At 31.7% G+C, this 23,934-nt stretch overlaps 1 protein-coding gene across 2 annotated transcripts in view; it reads right to left on the bottom strand.

Annotated features, from left to right (window-relative positions):
• Positions 1-23,934, bottom strand: part of LOC139489703 (zinc finger MIZ domain-containing protein 1-like) — a 210,228-nt gene that overhangs the window by 163,087 nt on the left and 23,207 nt on the right. For both annotated transcript variants that reach the window (XM_071276417.1, XM_071276425.1), the window contains 2 exons: positions 23,521-23,621; positions 20,188-20,322 (listed from right to left, as the gene is read on the bottom strand). The gene's annotated coding sequence lies outside the window, so the exon portion shown is untranslated. The remainder of the gene's footprint in view (positions 1-20,187; positions 20,323-23,520; positions 23,622-23,934) is intronic.

Genomic DNA, 23,934 nt, shown 5'->3' on the forward strand with positions numbered 1-23,934 from the left:
TGTTTTGTGTTAGAATATTTTAAAAAATCTTTTAAAAAAACATCTTTAAACTGTTTGTTTGATGTCAAGATATTTGGTACAAACTGTCAATTTTTAATAGCGATTAAACTTCTTTAAGAAAATAAATTGACTCAATACTAGTTTAAAATCCTCCTGATCATCAAATCTTTTATTATCGAATTTAAATGTTTTATTGACATATACTTGCTCTCAATAAAATCAAATTTCAAACTTGAGCTAATAAAATATTAAATTGTCCCTTAGTTGATCAGTAAACAAGAAGCGTGTATTTATTGATAGTATTTATTTTGTACAATAATCTAGTTTTATCAATCAATATCATAGTTGCTAAGATCAACTTGAAGTCAGCCATTTAACTGTGTCCCTATTGTCAAGTTGGTAACATCTTCATATAATCAATGATTTAAGTAAAACAAGCAGAGCTAATGATGAGATCATGGTTTAATCGTATTTTCTGCTTGTAATATTAAAGACTAAATTGGTTCTGATTTCCATATTATTGGTGCCGATTTTAGTACTATATTTCATGTTTCAGTTTTTTTTTTGTCTAAAAAATTCCTTAAATGCATATTCCAAATCATAAATTTATTACTGTTGTATTGGGTATCAACTTGGTGCACAAAAAACATTTCCGTCCCATTTACAAAAATCAGGATATGAATACTCTTTTAATACTATGAACCAGTTTTCTTTGAGGGCAATATATTTTGGAGTAGAAAAATAATGCCTTTAAGTATAACTTGAATCTCCCTTATATAAATACATCATGAAAATTAGATCTACAAAGAAAACAATTTTGAATTTCAAATTGACATCAAAGTGAAAACACATATTTGAATCCTTGGGAAAAATTCAGTTAGTTTTGCCTGAATTCAGTGGACGCATTTGAAGAAGATTGCAGAATCAATATGGAAGCCAAATTATAATCTTTAGGAATTTGTAGTAATGGTTCAGGTACTTTTTGAAGGGTTTTGGTTTTGAAGACTGTAAAAGATTGCTAATTAATTTAGGTCAAACTATGGAAATTCAAAATTTTCAGAAATTTCAGTTACTTATTATTTTTGCCCATTTTAAAATTTTGTGCTGGTAATTATGTTTCTTCACATAAATTTTTTTAAACTTATATTTGACTAATAAATATTAAAAGAGTGTAGTTTATAAAAAAAAATGTTTATACATACAGAAATAAGACATTGTAAATGAGGGATTGAATCTTCAATGATTGTAATGAAATCAAACCAGTATAATATAGAAACAAGACAAAAAAACTTGGGTCATAATGTACATATATCTTTTGTAAATATGGAATCTTTAGCAATATAGTGGATGTGATTAACATCCATTAAAGTACAAATAACAAATAAATAGATAAACTTGATGAAGATGATTTTTAAATCTATTTCATGCAAGGACCCAGTTTTTTCTACATTCACATGAAGAATTCATTCCCATTTATTATTGAATTAAATATTTTATATAGAATAGGTTTTCTTATTTTGAAAGGTATTTGATTAGTATTTCAGAAATATATTTTTTTTCAAAATGAAATCATTTTCTCCAAATTTCAATTGATTGTTTCTGACCATGACCTTTGATCCAGTGACCTCGGAGTCATAGGGAATAATCATACTCAGTTTGGGATATATATTTTCTATGGCTCAAAAGATTTTGTCCAGAAATTGAAATGTTGATGGACAAATGACATTATTAAATTATAAGTTGAGTTTTGCATAGTCTTAACTGAACTAAATACATAAGAAAGGAGTGGATTCAGTGGCCATATTGAACACTGAATAGTTTCCTGATGGAAAATGTTTTAAATTGATGGAAAGACAATTGAGGAAGTTAAATAGAAGTATTTTTGTCAAAGTTTTATTCTGAAGCGTTGATTTTTACATCCCAAATATGTCATCAACAGAGATTTTTGCAAAATTGTACGGATTCCAACCAAATGAATGCCTAGGAAACATAGAGAGCAGGCATCAACAAACTAAATTATGCTCATTTTAGTATTTGGTCAATTAATCTTAAATTTTAGCCTATTTTGAACCTTATCGAACCTACTCCTGAAGCAGATGGAAAACTGGCTAATAGCGAGTACAATAAATTACTCAAATGGCCTGGGTCAAGGTGAGCTTTAAATCTGAGGTATTTAAGACAAGCCTCATTTAGAATTCTTAGTCAATTTGTGGGGGAAGGGGTATGGGGGTGAAGTTATGCAAACAACTATGGAAGAACCTCACTATTTTTCCCCATCATATGAAAGTGCACTTGTACTTTAAATCAAGGAAGTCGAGAAATCAATGTCATCTGAAATTTAACAGCTTGTATTAAATAGAAATCATATCTGTCTGGTCATTCCTATTAATGAATGGATTGTTTTGTCACTAAAGAAGCATTGTTTAAAGTACTTACGATCAAAATCTAAGATCAGACAAATAAACCTATTATATCATTTGTTAGAATTCCTAATCAAATTTCTGCAAAACTATGTCAAATCGTTATGTAAAAAGTCAACTGACTACTCTATATAATTTGATAGCCCCCTGGGTATCTTATTCCATTTTTTCTATTTTTGTCAATTAGAAAAAAGATGGCTATTGTATACCCTAGCTGCTGCTAACCCAAATTTGATAAATATAAAATGACTCCAGCCAGGATCAGAAAACTCTAGAGCCATAATTGGTCATAATGAACTGAACAAATATTAAATCAGAATGCTTACCAAACTTACAAATTTGCACTGTTATTTATACCATGAATGCATTGAAATTGTGAAAACCCACTGAATAAATGGGTTTCTTCATTTTTTATCTTAAATTTGGTCAGTGGCGGATCCACAAATTTTCATACATGGGGGCCCACTGGCTGCCTAAGAGGGGGTCTGATCTCGTCACGCTTCAGTGATTCCCTATATAAGCAACCAAATTTTTTTTCTCAAAAGGGAGGCAATCTAAAGTAGGAGTGCAGAAACAAAATTGTTAATTTTCTTTATGTAAAGGGACATAACTTGAGAATGATAAGAATGATACCTCCCATATTCAAACTTGATCTGTGTATGGTGGTATAACACTTGGTTTATTCAAACTAAAGTAAGACAACAGAAACTAATTTTGGGACATACTGACGGAAAAGGGTTAAATTTAATCCCCCCTAATCCATGTCTAGGGCAAAAAGAAACAAAATAAAAGACAAACAGGATTGACCATAGAAATCATGAAATTCAAATGCTGACAAAAAAAAAATTTGTATACAGTATCAAGTGTCAATTTTGAATCCAAAGTCTGTTTACCTTCATTCCAGGTCAGTTTATGAAAACTGTGAAACGTCACCTTACTTTAAATGAACCTGAATATATACTCATTTCAACCATTATTCTAATTTCACTGATTAGCACCTAATTAATATGTATAATTAATCAAAAGTTACACATTAATTGGATATAATCTTGTTTAGTTTTGGGTATTTATACATTCACTCCTTCTTTAATAGTTGCAAATTTCAGGGCTGACAGAATTTTATGGTTATATGATAATATTTCATGATAGAAGTTCCAAAAGTTTTCTCATAAAATAGACAGAAAATGAAATATTGCAAGATTTAGGGAAATATAATGTCCCTCATAAAGTCTGTACTTTTTGTTATTGTTTTCATCATACCATATGAACTTTCTTATTACTTTTTTCTCAAAAGATAATAGTTGCAATAGCACTGAAATACTTTTATAATTCCAGTTGTATGAATTTAAAGAATTGCTGTGGTTAGTCCATATACTCTATTAATTGTGTTATAAAACCACAACTTCATTCAAAATAACTTTGTGGTTATTCATTTATTTCCATCCCTCCTTGACCACAAAATTTGCATATTTCTGAATGACATGGTTTAATTTTAAAATTCAGCATTAGAATATAGCCTAGTCCAAAAGAAGACAAATCTTTCAGAAATGATACTTCCACTGGACTCCAATACATTCCTTATAATTGATAACTTCTCACAACATCAGTGCTGGCACCAGCTAACATAGCCTTAAACACCAAGAATGTCACAAAATGGCAGAAGAAAGGGTATGTAAATTAAATTACATGTAAAGTTCAAAAAGACCTAAATATCTTAAAATAAATACTAGCGTTAAACAAGAAAGTCTTGTACTGTAAGAGCTGAAAGTTTTGTAAGACCATAAAATTAGTAATATCTTTGTAGTTACCAAAAGTGCAACAGGGTTAATAATGAAACTCTTGCACACTAAGAACTGAATGTTCTGTAAGACCCTTTAATATCTTTTACAGTTCATAGCATCCAAATGAAAAATCGTAACAAGCAAGGCTTGCACTCTCAGAACTGCAAGTTCTGTAAATACCATAAAATTAGCTGTATCTTCTACAGTTCATATTAACTAAATGGACAACAAGCAAAACCAGAAAGGTATCCACTGTCAGAACTTACATTGTACTGTAAAAACATTAAATTGGTAATATCTTCTACAGTTCATAGTAACTAAATGAACAACAAGCAAAACCAGAAAGACTTGAACTGGAATTCTGGTAGGACCCTAATAATTCTGGTAGGACCCTAATAATTCTGGTAGGACCCTAATAATTCTGGTAGGACCCTAATAAAGTAACCAACTAAACATCAAGACGAACAAGAAATTCTTGCACTCTGAGAACTGACGACTGTTTAATCATCATTATATCACTAGTTGTTTGTCTAAAGAGACAGATCAAATCGGAAAATAAAAAATGCCCATGGTAAAAAAAATGTTATCGAATTATTTCAAGAGTCTACAGTAATGGTAATTTAAATTAAGTCTAGATAATTCGCCTCTGGAAACTGGTTCTTTTCAGAAAAACAAAGTTAATATGATAATTATTTTTGTTGTCTTACCAATCTAAGCAATCTTTAAGAAATTGTGGTTTTATTACTGTTTTCTTACACGGATTTTTTTTAATTTAATTTTTATACCAGTTGTTGAACTCATTACAATTTGACTATCTATATGTATATATCTATTTACAATAAAAACAACAAAATCTTTTTCTTCAATTTTCAAGATCTTTAGTGAATAAAACTTATGTTCTGTTTACTGGTAGTCCTTCCTAAGTGTTATATGCTTCTTACATTTATTTTGCAGACTGAATGACATTAGCAAGTATAATAGAAAAGAGAAAGGATATGGGGTATCCATACATGACATAAAATCAGTATTTGCACAGGACGAAACACCAAAAAACACACTGAAAAGCACTTTTATTGCTCTTCTTCATCTCAAAGTCACAGTGCAGCCTGCAAAATGCACCTCACTGCAACTTTAAAAAGTCCCTTAACACCAGTAGAGCAAATTCTGACAATCACACCCCAATAAAATTTTAAACCTAAATAAGTCATCATGTCCTTGTTTATTATGACTGAAGTAGGTTTTTAATTCAAAACAAACTAATAGTTTTTTTTTACATATTTCATTAAATATATTAAAGTAATATTCATTACAAAAGACAAACAGCAAAGAACAAATTAATATCAATGTCATATCAATGTCACAACTCTCATCACCAGAAGGAGGCTTTAATCGTCACCAGAAGGAGGCTTCAATCATCTCATTCCTATCAACAAGCTGCCATCAACACTTCAGAAGCATATAAAACACCCTCTATTGGATAAACACAACAGGAAGATATTGTCAACAACAAAAGATACAATGCCCAAAAGGCAAATGTGAAAGGTTATAGATTTTTCTAAATTTATATATAGTTTGAAAGGAACAAATTAACCAATAAAAATGTGGTATTTCAAATATGAGCTAAAAAAATTTACTTTGACAGCAAAGCCAGGTGTTTCACATGTTTTAAGAGAACAAAAAGCATCTGTGTTCATTAAAGAGGTTAATCTTTGTCCAATAATGACGGGGGGGGGGGGGGGGGGAAAAAAAGAATCTGTCTATACAAGTGACGGTCAATAAACTAATTAAACCCATGTAGAAACATGAATGGTCAATGACTTGATTAACCTCTCTTTCCAGGAGTTTGACCAATAATATAACCCGTAACTGTTTACATTATACCAATAAATAGAGAATCGGTGAAAATGTCATGTTAAGAGCAACAAAATGAATATGATTAGCCCACAATGTATATCTAGGATACAGTTCAATGTTAATTATTACAGCGAGACAACAAGAGAAGAATCACAGTTTGTAAATTGATTAAGCGGCTGATAGGGCCTCGGTAGAAGATAATGAAATTGATGAAATCTTCAGGACTTGTTACGACAATAAATCTTGCCAAGTTGTCCTAGATGCTGTAAATATTGATGCCGCGCAGGATATTGCCTTTCCGATTTCGATCACAATGGTAATTAAATTACACATCAGAAAACTCATCTAACGGCAGAAAAATAAAATGTAAATTGGATTACCTATTTGATCAGAAAGAGACATTGCACAATGGAAGAGAAATCAAATCAGACAAAAGCACTCAATTCAAGTTGATCTCTTATTATTTACAAATGCCAATTCATTCATGCATGAAATTGGGAAGAGGATTCATTTGTTAGCAAGGGCCAACATCTTTTAAAATCACTCGATTACGATGACAGCAATTAATTACAATCAGTCAAGAACTTTAAAACCAGAACATAGTGATCATTACAAACTTTCTACCAATTCTTTGGATATTTTATTGAATCTTTATTAGAAAAAGCTAATATTTTGGTAATGAATGGAAGCTTATTTCATGTAATGCTTCTTGTTATGGCATTTCTTTTATTTTATGATCATTGTAAAAATAATTATTTCCTTGTTCTTAAATCAGTAACAGAGTAACAATTTTGTCGGTAAAAAGAAACACAACAAAAGAATGAGTAAAAGTCTTCATCAGAAGATTAAACCTTTCCCCCCCCCCCCCCCAAACTTGATAAATTCTCTTAATGTAAATACATGTATATGGTTTAAATTAAAAGTCAAATTATTTTTATTTTTTTTTAAAAAGGGGAGGAGATACCCAAAGGGAAATAACCCAATGGCAAAAAGAAATACAGACAAAAACATGACAAAAAGAAACAAGAATGTGTCCCCAGTACACGGATGCCCCATCCGCACTATCATTTTCTATGTTCAGCGGACCGTGAAAATGGGGGAAAAAGGAGGAGGGGGAGGGGGGGGGGGAATCTCCAATTTGGCATTGAAATTAGAAAGATCATATCATAAGAAACATTTGTACTAAGTTTCAAGTTGATTGGACTTCAACTTGATCAAAAACGACCTAGACCAAAAACTTTAACCTGAAGCAGGATAGACGGACGAACGAACAGACGGACAAACAAAAGAATGGACAGATGCACAGACCAGAAAACATAATGCCCATAAAAGGGGCATAAAAATGTTCACAACACAGTGCCTAGAAAACAAAACAATACGCAACATTAATCTGATCAAGAAAATATATTTAATTATATAATGTGTTCATGGCACACAAATGCATCTGTTTGTAAATATGGAAGAGTCAATGTGCTTATTCAATCCTATTAACATTGTGTTCTTCTTTAAAACATAACAGGGATACAGCAAACTCTGAAATTTTCTAAAGGGACACAACTAGAAATCAGTGAAGGGATATCCCCAAATTCAAACTTGACTTGTGTTTGGTGGTAATAAGCATTGTATTCAAGTTTCATAACATAACATTCAGTTGAGGTAAACTAGTTTTGAAACTTAAAAGTAAGAGAACAGAAACCAATTTTGGGAGGTATAGATGGAAAGATGTACAAATGAAGGTATAGATGTACATCTTAATGCCTCCTTTTCCTGACAGCAGGGACATCAAAATATTTCATCTTCAAACTGTAAAAATGTGGAATTGAAAACCATAACAAGCTTCTATGCTGTACAACATAAATAAACTAGGCCGTACTTTAACCTATAATGGTTTAATTTGTTAATTTTTATTTGGATGGAGAGTTGTCTCATTGGCACTCACACCACATCTTCCTATATCTATGTGGCATTGAAAACCAAAACAACTTCCAATGTGGTACAACATTATATAATGTGGCAGTTAAATCAAAACCAACCTTTTATGCTGTACAATAATAAAACATTTGCCATCAGAAAAACAAAACAAACTTCCTTGCTGTAAAGAAGTATAAAATGTAGCATTGAAAACCAAAATAGCCTTCTAAACTGTACAGAAGTTTGAAAATGTGGCATTGAAAACCAAAACAACCAACTAAGCTGTATAATATAACAAAAACTTGGCATTGAAAACAAAAACAAAATGTCATGCTTTATAATAGTGTAAAATGTGGCATTGAAACCAAAAGCATCCTTTTATGCTGTAAATTAGTATAAAATGTTGCATTGAAACCATAACAACCTTTTATGCTGTATAAGTGGCATTGAAAACCATAACAACCTTTTATGCTGTATAAGTGGCATTGAAAACCATAACAACATTTTATGCTGTATAAGTGGCATTGAAACCATAACAACCTTTTATGCTGTATAAGTGGCATTGAAAACCATAACAACCTTTTATGCTGTATAAGTGGCATTGAAAACCATAACAACCTTTTATGCTGTATAAGTGGCATTGAAAACCATAACAACCTTTTATGCTGTATAAGTGGCATTGAAAACCATAACAACCTTTTATGCTGTATAAGTGGCATTGAAACCATAACAACCTTTTATGCTGTATAAGTGGCATTGAAAACCATAACAACATTTTATGCTGTATAAGTGGAACATGTGGCATTGAAAACCATAGCAACATTTTATGCTGTATAAGTGGAACATGTGGAATTGAAACCATAACAACATTTTATGTTGTACAAGTGGAACATGTAGCATTGAAACCATAACAACCTTTTATGCTGTATAAGTGGCATTGAAACCATAACAACCTTTTATGCTGTATAAGTGGCATTGAAAACCATAACAACCTTTTATGCTGTATAAGTGGCATTGAAACCATAACAACCTTTTATGCTGTATAAGTGGCATTGAAAACCATAACAACATTTTATGCTGTATAAGTGGCATTGAAACCATAACAACCTTTTATGCTGTATAAGTGGCATTGAAAACCATAACAACCTTTTATGCTGTATAAGTGGCATTGAAAACCATAACAACCTTTTATGCTGTATAAGTGGCATTGAAAACCATAACAACCTTTTATGCTGTATAAGTGGCATTGAAACCATAACAACCTTTTATGCTGTATAAGTGGCATTGAAAACCATAACAACATTTTATGCTGTATAAGTGGAACATGTGGCATTGAAAACCATAGCAACATTTTATGCTGTATAAGTGGAACATGTGGAATTGAAACCATAACAACATTTTATGTTGTACAAGTGGAACATGTAGCATTGAAAATCATAACAACATTTGATGTTGTACAAGTGGAACATGTGGCTTTGAAAACCATAACAATATTTTATGCTGTACAAGTCGAAAAAGTGGCATTGACAACCATAACATTTTAAGCTGTGCAAGTGGAACATGTGGCATTGAAAACCATAACAACCTTTTAAGCTGTGCAAGTGGAACATGTGGCATTGAAAACCATAACAACCTTTTTAGCTGTGCAAGTGGAACATGTGGCATTGAAAACCATAACAACCTTTTATGCTGTGCAAGTGGAACATTGAAAACCATAACCATCTTTTATGCTGTTCAAGTGGAACTTGTGGCATTGAAACCAAAACAAACTTCTATACTGTACAATAGAGTAAAATGAGACATCAAAACCATAAACAACATTTTATGTTGTACAATATTGTCAAATTTGGCATTGAATCCAAGACTGCCTTCTATGCTGTACCATAGTATATAAATAACACATAGCTGAGAGGGTGATCGAGCAGATTGGTACCCAGAGAAAACATTGTCAACTCAGGCATAGCCAAGGTTGACAATGTTTTTTTGAGGGGTACCGATCTGCCCTATCACTCTCTCAGCTATGTGGTATTTAATTTATTATACTGATTGTCCTATCTGCATACCCTTCCAGGATATCATCCCTTATTTTTGTCTGTATGTGTGTTGCATAGTCTTTACCTTTTTATTTGCAGTATTTAGTGGACTGTAATTTGTCTTTTGATTGTTTCTTGCCATGATATTGTCAATATTCCTTCGACTTATGAATCTTGATGTTACTTTTGGTGTTTGATAAATCTTTTATACATAATAAATGGGATTTCATAAACCTCAGCCAAGTACAGAATTGTGGCGTATCATATAACATTTTACACATTATTACATGCTATATTTAATCCAAGTACCAATTTTTATATTCGATCATATCCCGTCGTTAACAAATTGGATCATAAAATATCATAAAATGAAGATGGTAAAAATCATCAATATGTTTTAATTATGCTACATCGATAACCATTAGAAGGTTGAAAAGAAAAAGTAGTCAATTATTTTAATGGAATATCTGTTTTGTATATGGCTTCATTTACATTTCTGATGATTTATCAGTTTGGCGCTGAAACTCGATTCTGATTATATATGTTTCATATAATCACAATTGTAATACCTAAATGTAAGTGTTCAGATGAGCGCTAGTCATTTTTAATATAATAATGTCTTATCGAATTCAAAAGTATAGTTTGAAAAGTCAAATTAACAGGAAAGTGTCAAAAAATATCAGGAAAGAATTATTTATTCATTTTTTTTTTTTTAATATTCATTATTGTTGACATTAAAACATGGTAAAATGCCTGCAGAAGATATTTGTATCAGATATCTTCTTCTACAATAATGAACTTTTGTGTCAATTGTTAAAAGTCAATTGAACTGTATAAGATCTTGTTTTCTGGATTAAAATTAGGACAACTAATCAGAAAAAAATTTAAGAATTTTAATTAAGTAGAAGCCAGAACAAATTGTCTGCAGAAGTGATTTTTTTTCACAGGAAGTAAACAGCAGACGTGAAAATAAAGTCTAATTTCATTCACATAATTCAAATAAATCAGTACCAAATCAGATTTCTGAAAGACTTCAGTCAAGATTGTCAGCAACACAATAACGGTACATTTAACTGGAACCATGAAATATTGCTGAAGAAATTTGTTCAAATGAGTAACATTTGGACCAGTTCTTTTGGAGCAAACATTTCAAAGTCATCCCTTTTTTCATACAATTTAATTTGAACATTTATATGTCTAGCATGTCAGAAGGTTAACTGATGCTTACAAATCAAATGCAACTGACAATGTAAGATTATACCTCTTTGTCGACAAAATACTCCAAATGTAGACTTCTTGTAAAAACAAGACAAAGAATTAGTTTAAATCAAAACATATCTACTTTTGCATGTCCTTATAATTTCACATTATGGATATGTCAAACAGACGAAAATTGTCTTTTTTTCCCCATTTCTATAATTTTTACTCACGCTTCTGATTTCAACAGCATATTCATTTAAAAGTAAGTATGAGCTTGGAAATCAAGACGCCTTCACATTTGTTCATTATAAAAAAGTATACAAACTTGTTACTTTAAATTAAGAAAGACAAAACCATTAAAACCGGACGGATCTTCAAGTCTAAATATGGTTAGCATGTAATCAAGTTTTACGAGAAGTCTCAATTTGCTTACATTTCAAATGATGCCTTTTTGTTTGGCTATATTTGGGATAATGGTTCATAGTTAATTCAATTGTCTTTAATGCATTATATGAAATATGGCTACTGACTTCAAAATCCATTTATAGTGTTAATCTTTCATTGGTTTTTTGTCAAAAACCATTTTCGATGAAACAGATTACTTTTTCCCATCCGTATCTTAATCGAAATAAATGTCACATATAGTAACTGTCAGCAGAAATAGATAATCACAAATATAGTTGTTTTCTTTTTGATTGAACACAATGTTACATAGGCTATATAAATGATTTCTTTTACTGCATTAGTATCAATTTTTGAGCAGACATGATTTCTGTTAGAGTGTAGAATATAAATGCTAATCAAAGCTTAGAATTCACTTCCTTGTTCTTTGGAGTACCTTCTTTCCACTTATAATTACTTATTCATAAAATCTGAAGTAATACACTCCCTCTTATCAAGATACTTTTACTTTAAAAAGTTATAATATATCTTTAAGATAATTCAATTGAACATTGACTAACTCAGAAATATTTGTTTGAAGCAGCCAATGACATGGCACTTTTTTACATGTTTAAATCCATACACAGGTCAATATTACTAAAAATAAAATGTCTATTGGTCACATATGCCCTTGCTTGTAATTATTCATGAGTAAATTTGCACATACAGATGCAGGATTAACATATTTAAGACTGTTTTGAGAATATCAGCATTGAATACCAGTTTCATTAGTTTGGTTGAGGCAAACTAGAGTTGGATAACAAAATATGATTAAGCAATTTTTCAATTTCTAAGGATGCTTAACTTATGTACCTTAAAAGTGACACCACCCAATATCAATCTTCTTTAAAGTTTTACTAGTTCTGTGCTTTGTTCTAATATGCATTGTCTATAAGTTTTATAACATTTGGTTGAGGAAAACTAAAAGTTAGAGAACAGAAACCGATTTTGGGATGTTCCGGTGGACAGACGAGATGGACAGACATGGGTAACACCTGGTGCCTCCTTTGCTCTGGCTGGGGCATGAAAAACCTAACTTCATCCCAAAATTTGAAGTTATTAAAAGATATGTTCAAATCAGCACGTGCAATATTGGTGAAATTGCCCTGCTGATATTTATGTAAATTTCATCCTACGAGTCAATACAGATTGTTCCAAAACAGGATATCTTAGTTCCTATGAAAACATTTATGTTTAACCAAACTTAGGATGTATTTTAATACTCAAAATGAATGTCTTGCCTGCCCTTGTTTGTAACTCATCTCTAAACTAAAACTTATCAAATCATTTTGATGGAAGTTTCCATATCAGAGTCCAATTTTTTAAACTAGTGTTCATGTATGTGGTAAATGGTATTTTCTTCATAAGACTGCACTTACTTTGCTTTATAAAAATGAGCACAAATGTTTCATCCTAGTCATCATTTTGAAGAAGTGAATTCAAACTAAAAACTAGATGTGTCAAAACAACATGAATGGCCCCTCAAAAAGTTGGAAAATCTGCAATTTCAACAACACATGTCCAAAGCCTGTAATTTTGGCAAAAATTATCCAAAATGAAACTAAACATTAACTTCATGTGTAACTCATCATGGTTAACTTAATTACCAAAAATCAGCCCAATATCTGAAGGCGTTTAAAAAACTAGAAACTCTCAAGACCCTGTGTTGCTCACCTGTATTTACTGATGCTTTGTAAATCATGTAAAATTAGGTTAATCATAATTAATAGTATTAGATATTATTAAAGGGGCAGCAACCCAACAAGGGTTTTTTGGATTCGTCTGAAAATCTCAGGGCAGATCAATCTTAATCTGATGAACATTTTTGCCACCAATTAAAGTTGCTCTTAATGCTTTAGATTCAGAGATATAAACCAAAACTGCATTTTACCCCTATGTTCTATTTATAGCCATGTCTGCCATGTTGGTTGACAGGCAGAGTCATCTGACACATTTTTAAAACTAGATACCCTAATGATGATTCTAATGCAATTATTTTGTATCAATGATTCTGATTGGATAACAGTTAGCGTAAAAATTCTCTATCTCCTTGTCTGTAACTAAGGAAGCCGACATTTTGAATTGCTGAATGTATTGAAATGTAATTTCTACAATAATAAGCAAAAAAACTCACATTTGCACCTAAAAATCTTCTTTTTATCAAACTTTATTACATTCTGAAGCGCCACAGAAGCCAGAAAACGCTCGGTGTTTATGTTTGACGCCGGAAGCATACCTATGACGTCACCTAGTGTAGGGACCAAAGAAGATAACATTTTTTCGCGGAATTTTCTTTAATGAAGATTTTACACTGAAATAATGATTGAAATTTAATTATGAACTTGTTTTGCATTAGAATAGAGATAACTGTATTGTATTTGAAGCTTTTGCTCCGCGTCGCCAGGTAAACTAAATTTGCGACAGTAAAACTACTGATGGACGTCCTTTAAGCTTCAAATACAATACAGTTATCTCTTAATTATAACCAAGTTTGGTTAAATTTGTCTCAGTAATTTTAGAGGAGAAGATTTTTGTAAAAGATCACAATATTTATGAAATATTGTTAAAAATTGACTAATGAAGGGCAATAACACCTTAAAGGGTTGACTGACAATTTTGGTCATGTTGACTTATTTGTAGATCTTACTTTGCTAAACATTATTGCTGTTTAGTTTCAGAATTACAAGCCAAAAACTGCATTTTACCCCTATGTTCTATTTTTAGCCATGGTGGCCGTCCTGGATAGTTGGCGGGGTCATCGGACACATTTTTAAACTACATACCCCAATGATGATTGTGGCCAAGTTCGGTTAAATTTGGCCAAGTAGTTTTAGAGAAGATCTTTGTAAAAGTTTACGGACGACGGAAAACGTCAGATCAGGATTTAAAAAGTCTGTATAACTGTTTTCAACAATTTATAGAAAGTCTAAACCCCATAATTCCGACAAAAATTAGAATGACGGACAAGGGTAAAACTATATGGCCCCGACACCTTTGTTGCTGGGCCATAACTAGAATTGACAAATGTTAAAAAAATTCAAATGAGAACACTTAAGACCTGAATTATGTACAAACAATGAATAAAAAACATAATAATATATAGAGCCACAAACAAGACTTTATTCAAATGACGATTATCAATTTTATAATTCAGGTTCAAGGACCAATAACAAATTACGTTTTTAAATAACAAATAACAGCCAAAGTCTCGTTCCCTAACAGCTGACATAAATATTTTTCCATTATTATAGTTTTAACTACTTTGATGCAATTTTAATGTTAGTTCCATCGTCTTGTTGCAGATGAAATTAAGAACACAGGTGAATCAGGTAAATATTGCATAAGCTTAATTAAAGTGTCTTGAAAAACATCAATTCTCAAATAGAGGTCAAGGTCAACAACCTCTCTTTTAATTTCATAAGGATGAGGCTAAATATCAGGATCAAAAACCATCTTTAATTTACAAAATATTTTGTATGAATCATTCAATTCAAGTGAACACATAGTGGTTAAAATTAGAATGATTCTTTCTAAAGAAATTATTCTGGAATATTTCCATAGAAACATCATGCAATATTTCATATTTCGTGAAAGTATATAAATCTAAGGTCGTGAGATGAAAAGCTGAAAACACTGTAAAAGTTGTTCTCAATCACACAAAGATTCTGCTAAATAGATTCGGCAACAATAATTCACCATTTGATAATCAATGTTGTACATTAACTAAATAAGTCTGCTGGTATAGAAAAAGATGTATTATATATACTTTACCGTGGAAGCTATCCCGAGAGACTCTTTTAACATTGCTAGAAAATTGAAAAGCAGGATATTAATGAGAATTTTGCAACAAGTTAATATTTGATTTTACTGATCCTCAAACCAATTTTAGTGAAGATGTTTCTCTTAGATTTATTCGCAGCCTATTTATTGGCGATATCACTGAGTATTCCCTCGACGACAATTTGTAGCTATGGAGTTCATGAATTCCAACGAAGTCTCCAAAGTATAAGTCTAATAATCTAATCTAACTATCAAATCATTCGCATTAACCGGCAAATATTTTAAATAGAATAATCTTAATTTATTACCATATCAATTTTTTATGAGCAAACATGTATTAAAACTTAAACCTATTTAAGTAATTAGTTTTTTGTTGTCATTTTCACAAGAATTACTGCAGCTTTACTAGGTCCCTCACTGATATGAAAGGTGAACGGTTCATTATGATTGCATTAACTAAATTTTGTCGATTATGATTTTTTTTTGTAAGTTTAAATATTGAGAAGTTAATTAATTTACACTCAACGCTACAGCCATTGTATAACATTTTTGCAAATCAAAGAGAAATCTTGTTATAATAGAATAAAAGAACAGAGTTCAAATGTCAATGTACCCTGCTTTGCACTTATTCAATAATTCCAAGGGGTATAACTCTTTTAAAAAAGTCAATCAACCACCACTGAAGAATTTGTCAAAGATATTGCTGATAGTATAAGTTTTATAAAAATCTGGCAAGAATTGTACACTTGAGAGTACTAACAAGACCAGACAGACAACCAGTTTTTCCATCCCCCTCCCAACCACTACCAATGCATCACGCAGGGGACAAAAAAGAAAGGATATGGGGTTTTCATCCTCAACATAAATCAGTACATGCATGCATGGCAAAAAAAACTAAAACCAGTTTTGTCACAATTAACCTTTGTCACATGGTACCAAATGACTGTCACCTACAGAAGTCTACCTATTTTGTTGTTTGAAGCCACACAAAACAACCAAAAATTGTGATTTATTCCTTATAACAAGTTAAACAATAACATACAGATAATAAAATCAAAGCTCTAACCAAATGTACAAAGATTTATTAGTAGATCTGTAATCAGCTGAGAAAAGTGATCGCTTGATAAGATGGGTTACTGGATGGTCAGCTGAAAGCTGATTAACGGTCAACTATTGTCCAATTAACATCCAATAATCTGATAAGCCTTTGAATGTCTATAGATTTCCATTATCAACTTACACAGTCCCAAGATCATCAATTTTATATAAAGAAAAAAGATCGCCAATAAACCATTTTGTACATTACGAAAAATTGTATTGCTGTATGTATTATTTGTGGCGAAGGTATCAATGATAAAAACATACATATTTGTTATCTGAAATTATCTGAGCAAATAAATAGTATTGCCAATATTATGTCACTTGTTAATTTCTGATATTACATAAATTGACACGTTTTGCAAATTATTGATATGCCAAAAAACAAACAATACTAATTAACTAGATGCCTGTACTCAATGTCCTTGGATATTCCTGTCAACGCATGGACGATTTTATCAATTTTTTTTTAGAATTTTTATTTCCAAGAGGCATAACTCCTTTAAAGTAATAGACAAGCACTGACTTTCAAACTTCCTCAAGACATTTCATTACATACATAAACATTTTGAAATTAACTTAATTTGAAAGCACAAACAATTCAATTAAAGTTTCAATATAGTTTATATTTCGAAAAAGGCAAAACTCCTTTAGGTGGTTTAAAATTATTTGCAAACCCATCTAAGACTTTGCTGATATGAATGTTTGATATAAATTTCTTTGAGTTTAGAGAATTGTATCTGTGAGAGTGCTTTATTTATTTATAATGTTTACTTATTTTTGGTTGTTATTGTTATGGTAATATTCTCTCTAGTTTTTAAGATAATAACACCAAAAATTTGCTAAAATTTTACCCTTCAGGGACAAAAACTCCAAAATGGATTTTTTGTAGAGAATATCAGTGGAGGTCAAGAGAAATTGAAAATAATTTTGAACAAAAAAGTGTCAATCTTCTTATTTGTACCTTCAATTGTATAAACTATTATTTTTTGGTCTTTTTTTGCAAATCATTTTTTCATTTCAAAATAACAGAAAACAAGCATTCTTTGGTTTATATTGCAAGGCTACACACAGTCCCCAAACCGTTAAAAATTTATTGTTTAAAACATAATTCTAACTTGATCTATAACTTTTCATGGTGTTAAATAAATCCCCCATAAATCAAAAACTTAAAATCTGAAATTAAAAAAAAACGAAAGGGAGCTTACGTCAATAGATATAAACAATTCACTTAAGTTTCATGGAAATTAGTGAAAGTGTTTTTGAGTTATTGTCCGAAGTGTGGACGACGGACAGACAGACAGACGGACAATGGTATACCATGATACGTCCCGTCTAAAAGACGGGCGTATAAAAAGTGTGGAAAACTAATTATGGCCCAAGACCACAATTACTGACCCCGCTTTTCGTTGTCCACGAATATAGTTCCTTTTAAATAGAGTGTATTTTTCCTTAATTTTTTTTCTTTTACCTTCCTCACTCATTTCTTAGATTTTTTTTGGTGGAAATGAATGAAGAGAGGTGAAATGAATTTTTGGATGTTGTATTTTAACTGATTTTCATTTGGAATGAGTGATTAGGCCAAGTGCAAAAAGGTAATATTTACAGTTTTCGGAACATCTCTTGACTTGTCAATAGGGGTATGGATGTGTATTGGCTAAATTTGTAAAAGTGATTGCTTCAATCTTTCTGAATTTTGGATATATATTTGAACTAGGACTATACATTACACACACAAAAAATTTGACAAAAGTGCATGGTGCAATTTTTTTAATGATGCAAAAGGTTATAAAGAACTGATAGAGGAATTAGTTGTGGTCTGTGGCCTTATGTGAGTGAATTTTCTAAGTACAAGGAACATAACTCTGCACAAAATCATCATACTGGAACAAAATTTGAACTTGATCTGTAACTTTAAATATCAATTTTAATCAACTTTTCTAATTTCACCAGCAGGGGACTTAGTTAAACATTACACCAAATATCTAATAAATATCTTCAAGCATGAAGAAAAAAAGTGTGGAAAACTGATTTGCCAGAATGACAGATGGACAGATAGACAGACAGAGTGCAAACCTAAAGTCCCCTTCAACTTTAGTCGGTAGGCAGGGTTTCCCCTGGGTCAATTATTTTTTTCGCCACCTCTTTCGCCAAAACAATATATTTTTCTCCACTTTATTATTTTTTTCGCCAAGTAACATAAATATATTTTTCGTTTAAAATTTACCTCTTTTCTACCCCCCTCCCCTCCCCTACCCTTACACAAGATGATTTTGCCCCATTGTGTCTCTGATTATTCTCTCAAACTCATTTTACAGTCTACATTTTAATGAATAAACACTTAACATTTACTTTAAAACAACAGAATTTTTGTATAACTTAAAAGGGAAAAATATTCATTGTATTTTAATCAACTTTTCTAATTTCGCCAGCAGGGGACTCAGTTTAACATAGAACCCTAAGGGAAATATAATTAATTACCTATATTAAAGTCAAAGGATAATTAAAGTTTTAAATCGGAGATTTTTCTTGCTTTTGAAAATTTTTCGTCACAACAGCAGCTTTCTTTTCTAAACTATCTTTAAAAGGAGAGGAGACGTCAAAAGCTTGCTTCAAACACGTGCGTCGCAAAGTGGTAAATAAATTCTGTATGTGAAATTTAGCGGAAGCCTTTTAACCATATCATTTTGTCAAACAATTCAATCAACACCTTTATTAATTAGTCCTTTGTTGTCGATAGCTATAAAATGCAGTCAGCTGATTATTGATAATCTGTCCAAATCTGAATGAGGTCAAGGTGAATTCTAAGTATTGTCTGATCGGGTAAAGTCTAAGAAATTCAAAAAAAAATAAATAAACAAGATGGAAGAAAATAAATGGTTATATTTCTTTTGCCAAATTCTTTTGCAAATGACACATTTTTATCGCCACAATTATTATTTTTTCGCAAATTGCGAAAATGGCGCCCGCCAGCGGAACCCTGGGTAGGGGACTATTAACTGAAGATGACAAAAATAAAAAGTAGTGAGGATAACTATATTCAAAACTTTTTTTTTCAAATACAACAAACTTAACTGTTCTTCTAAAATAATATATATAGAAATTGAATTATTGACGCAAATCAACATAATTTATGCAATTTATGAAAGTTTCTCACAACATATAAATCACAATTTATTGACTTCAATTAACTTTTAAGTATTTGTTCCACACCATTTCAAATAAAATTTATACATAAATTTTATTGAAGTAAATGTCTTCAAATTCAATAAAGAAATCTGTATCCTATTTCTTTTCTTTATAGTCTGTTAAATTATTCATAAAATTTCTAATTTATTTATTGGTTTTTCTTTGATCATTTTTTTTCTAACAGATTTAAAATATTTAATTTTACAAAACTAAAAATCTTTTAAAATTTAATAAACTGTATGCAATCTCTCTATCAGATATATCAACTGACACAATATCAATCAATCCACATGCAATTGATTAGTTACTTTTGCACGAAGTGGAAAAATACCTGTATTTGAGATCTAATTACTAAAATATGTCAATCATTTATTCATCTGCAACAGAAATATTATTTATCTTGCAATTAACCCTATGGTTCAAAAGAATGTACAAAATTTCGGCTAACAACACTTAATGACGATTATCACAAATAATTACCTGTTATCAAAACTAATCTTCTACTAAACTGTGGACAATATCTTCTTTCTGTCCCATTATCACCAATAGGTTTCTTTATCGTCTGCTCCCATGTAAACTGTCGTCTGCTAATTTATTGTAAATGCTGTAAGTGGCCTGAAATAAGAAAGGTATTATCAGATAGGTAGTTGCAACAAAGGAAAATGAGTGCATAAACATGATTAGGTTAAAATAATAAAACAACTTATTAACATTACTATAAATACAGAACTGATTCACTATAAGAATCAGCGACAACGGAAAACTTGAAAAGAAGCATCTAAAAAACAGATACAATTTAGTATTTTGATTGGCTAACCTCTTAATTATATCTAGGAGCATGGCAAATCTTTTCAATTGTTATTTTCAATATAGGAAATGTCTGTGGATTGTGACAAAGATACAAGTCAAATTAATATTAAATGAGAACCAGACAGTAATCTAGCTCAATAGAAGATTTATCGATATTACACTCTAGGTCCGTCTATAATAAACAGTAAATATGGACATCTGAAGATGTCAAACGGCAATCATTTTTTCTGCAATTACTTAATAATTTGTGTCCATAGAGAAACGTTAAATTTCCTTTCAGAAAAACAAATAACTTCACACAGAATTATTATGTAACATAGAAGTAAAAGACTTTGTTAAAAAAGCACAAATAAAATTGGTATCAATTTATTTCCAAATTATAGAAATTTCCTGTTACAAAGTGCCTGAAGAACTTTAAAATTACTCTGAAGTGTAGCACTGAACATACAAAGTAATTTCCGGCAATTTACTCTGAAATTTTATGCAAATTGGGGTTGCATAAAGAATGAAAATCTTTCTTGTATAATAGTTCTTATATAAAAATTTGTAACATAAATGTTAAATTTCTCAATTACTGACGGGTAGTATGCACTTTTCGTCATCATCAAATTGCACTATTGTTGTTTTGAACATGATTAGAATAAGAAAATATGAATGACAGTCATACTTAACTTTGTTTCTAAATTCCAAAATCTAATTAAGAGAGGGGGTAGGAGGGGTCCTGATCCCGAAATCCCGGGCTTAAAAACACGAAATCCCGAAATCCCGGACTTAAAAACACGAAATCCCGAAGTTCCGAAAGTTGATAAAAAATTCTCGGATCCCGAAATCCGAGCTTAAAAACACCCGATCCCGGAGTCCCGATAAAGGTCCTATCCCCCCTCAATTAAGTATATAAGTTGTCTCATTGGTTTCCATGTAATAAAATACATGTTCTTATTGTTGTATGTTTTTGTTTATGCAGTGCCCAAATCAAAAGTGTAGTAACAGTATACTAACGTTGCCAAAAAGTTCAAACTCGCTTTTATAAACAATCTGCTTCTTTCTTTAATATACAACAAGTCTGGTGGAATTTCTGGTTAAAATTTTTTTTTTTAATCTTTGGTTTGTCAACAAAGGGAACTGTTTAACAGCCACTTTCTTTTGTAACATCAATATTGACAAGAGTGAAACATCTTTTAGAAGAAATCCATAACAAAAACTGACAACATGACCATTGTAGGTCAAATATGTCAATTCTAACTAGAGGCTCTCAAGAGCCTGTATCGCTCACCTGATTCTACTTGGGTTTTTGAAATCATATCAAAAAATATAAAATTTGGCTAAAAGTGACAACACAACCTCATTTATAAGGAAAGGAACATCTTTAATTTCATTCAAAAGTCCTCCACTGGCGGCCATCTTGGATGACAAATCGGCTACAAAGTAACAACACTTGGTCAGCACCTCATAAGGAACATTCATGCCATGTTTGGTTTTATTCCATTCAGTGGTTCTCTAAAAGAAGTCATTTGTATGCATTTCCCATAGGGTCCTATGTTAAACTAAGTCCCCTGCTGGCGGCCATCTTGGATGATGGATCGGCTACAAAGTAACAACACTTAGTCAGCACTCATAAGGAACATTCATGCAATGTTTGGTTTTATTCCATTCAGTGGTTCTCTAGAAGAAGTCATTTGTATGCATTTCCCATAGGGTCCTATGTTAAACTAAGTCCCCCGCTGGCGGCCATCTTGGATAATGGATCGGCTACAAAGTAACAACACTTGGTCAGCACCACATTAGGAACATTCATGCCATGTTTGATTTCATTCCATTCAGTGGTTCTCTAAAAGAAGTCATTTGTATGCATTTCCCATAGGGTCCTATGTTAAACTAAGTCCCATGATGGCGGCCATCTTGGATGATGGATCGGCTACAAAGTAACAACACTTGGTCAGCACCCTATAAGGAACATTCATGCTATGTTTGGTTTTATTCCATTCAGTGGTTCTCTAAAAGAAGTCATTTGTATGCATTTCCCATAGGGTCCTATGTTAAACTAAGTCCCCGGCTGGCAGCCATCTTGGATGATGGATCAGCAACAAAGTAACAACACTTGGTCAGCACCTCATAAGGAACATTCATGCCATGTTTGGTTTCATTCCATTCAATGGTTCTCTAAAAGAAGTCATTTGTATGCATTTCCCATAGGGTCCTATGTTAAACTAAGTCCCCCACTGGCGGCCATCTTGGATGATGGATCGGCTACAAAGTAACAACACTTGGTCAGCACTCCATAAGGAACATTCATGCTATGTTTGGTTTCATTCCATTTAGTGGTTCTCTAGAAGAAGTCATTTGTATGCATTTCCCATAGGGTCCTATGTTAAACTAAGTCCCCCGCTGGCGACCATCTTGGATGATGGATTGGCTACAAAGTAACAACACTTGGTCAGCACGCCATAAGGAACATTCATGCTATGTTTGGTTTTATTCCATTCAGTGGTTCTCTAAAAGAAGTCATTTGTATGCATTTCCCATAGGGTCCTATGTTAAACTAAGTCCCCGGCTGGCGGCCATCTTGGATGATGGATCGGCAACAAAGTAACAACACTTGGTTAGCACCTCATAAGGAACATTCATGCCATGTTTGGTTTCATTCCATTCAGTGGTTCTCTAGAAGAAGTTCAAAATGTAAATTGTTAACGACGACGACGACGGACGACGGACGCCAAGTGGTGAGAAAAGCTCACTTGGCCCTTCGGGCCAGGTGAGCTAAAAATAAAAATACTAGTAAACCATTACAACCATTCAATTGAAAAATGGTAGACTACTCAGAACATGGTTGAAGATGAACAACACTTCTTAATCAACCGTCCAGAATATAGATCAGTGTAGGAATATACTACATGTATATAAAGAGTCAGTACTAATTTTGTCAGACCACAAGTGCATGCATGTCATATAGTCAAGATAAAGAAATATTTTACAAATCCAATATTTAACAAATCATCAACAAACTGGATCTTCTTCAATATCTTCAAATTCTCATTCATAATGACTTCTTTGAACGTTCCATCAGTCTTCTGTGGTCACACTTTAATCTGTTTCCTCTTGATTTGCTGAAAGTGGAATATACTTCTAGAGTTAAATTTAACTGAAAATATTACTGTTTTAAATATTTAACAATTCTAAAATTATACAAAGTTTATACATTTTTATTTTTGTTATAGCCCTCTACATTTTCTTTGTCACGTTTTAGTACAATTACTTAGTTGGAACTGCCTACTAAGTATATTAAATTAAAAATTAAAAAAACAACAAACCTCTGTGGCTACTTTAGTTTGCTTCCTGTAATTCCTGTAGCATCCAACACATTTTAACTCTACTTTCAAAATAATGTGACGCTTTTCAGTTCCTGGTTCAGGATAGTGA

This window comes from Mytilus edulis, chromosome 9, assembly GCF_963676685.1.
Source record: "Mytilus edulis chromosome 9, xbMytEdul2.2, whole genome shotgun sequence".
NCBI lineage: Eukaryota > Metazoa > Mollusca > Bivalvia > Mytilida > Mytilidae > Mytilus > Mytilus edulis.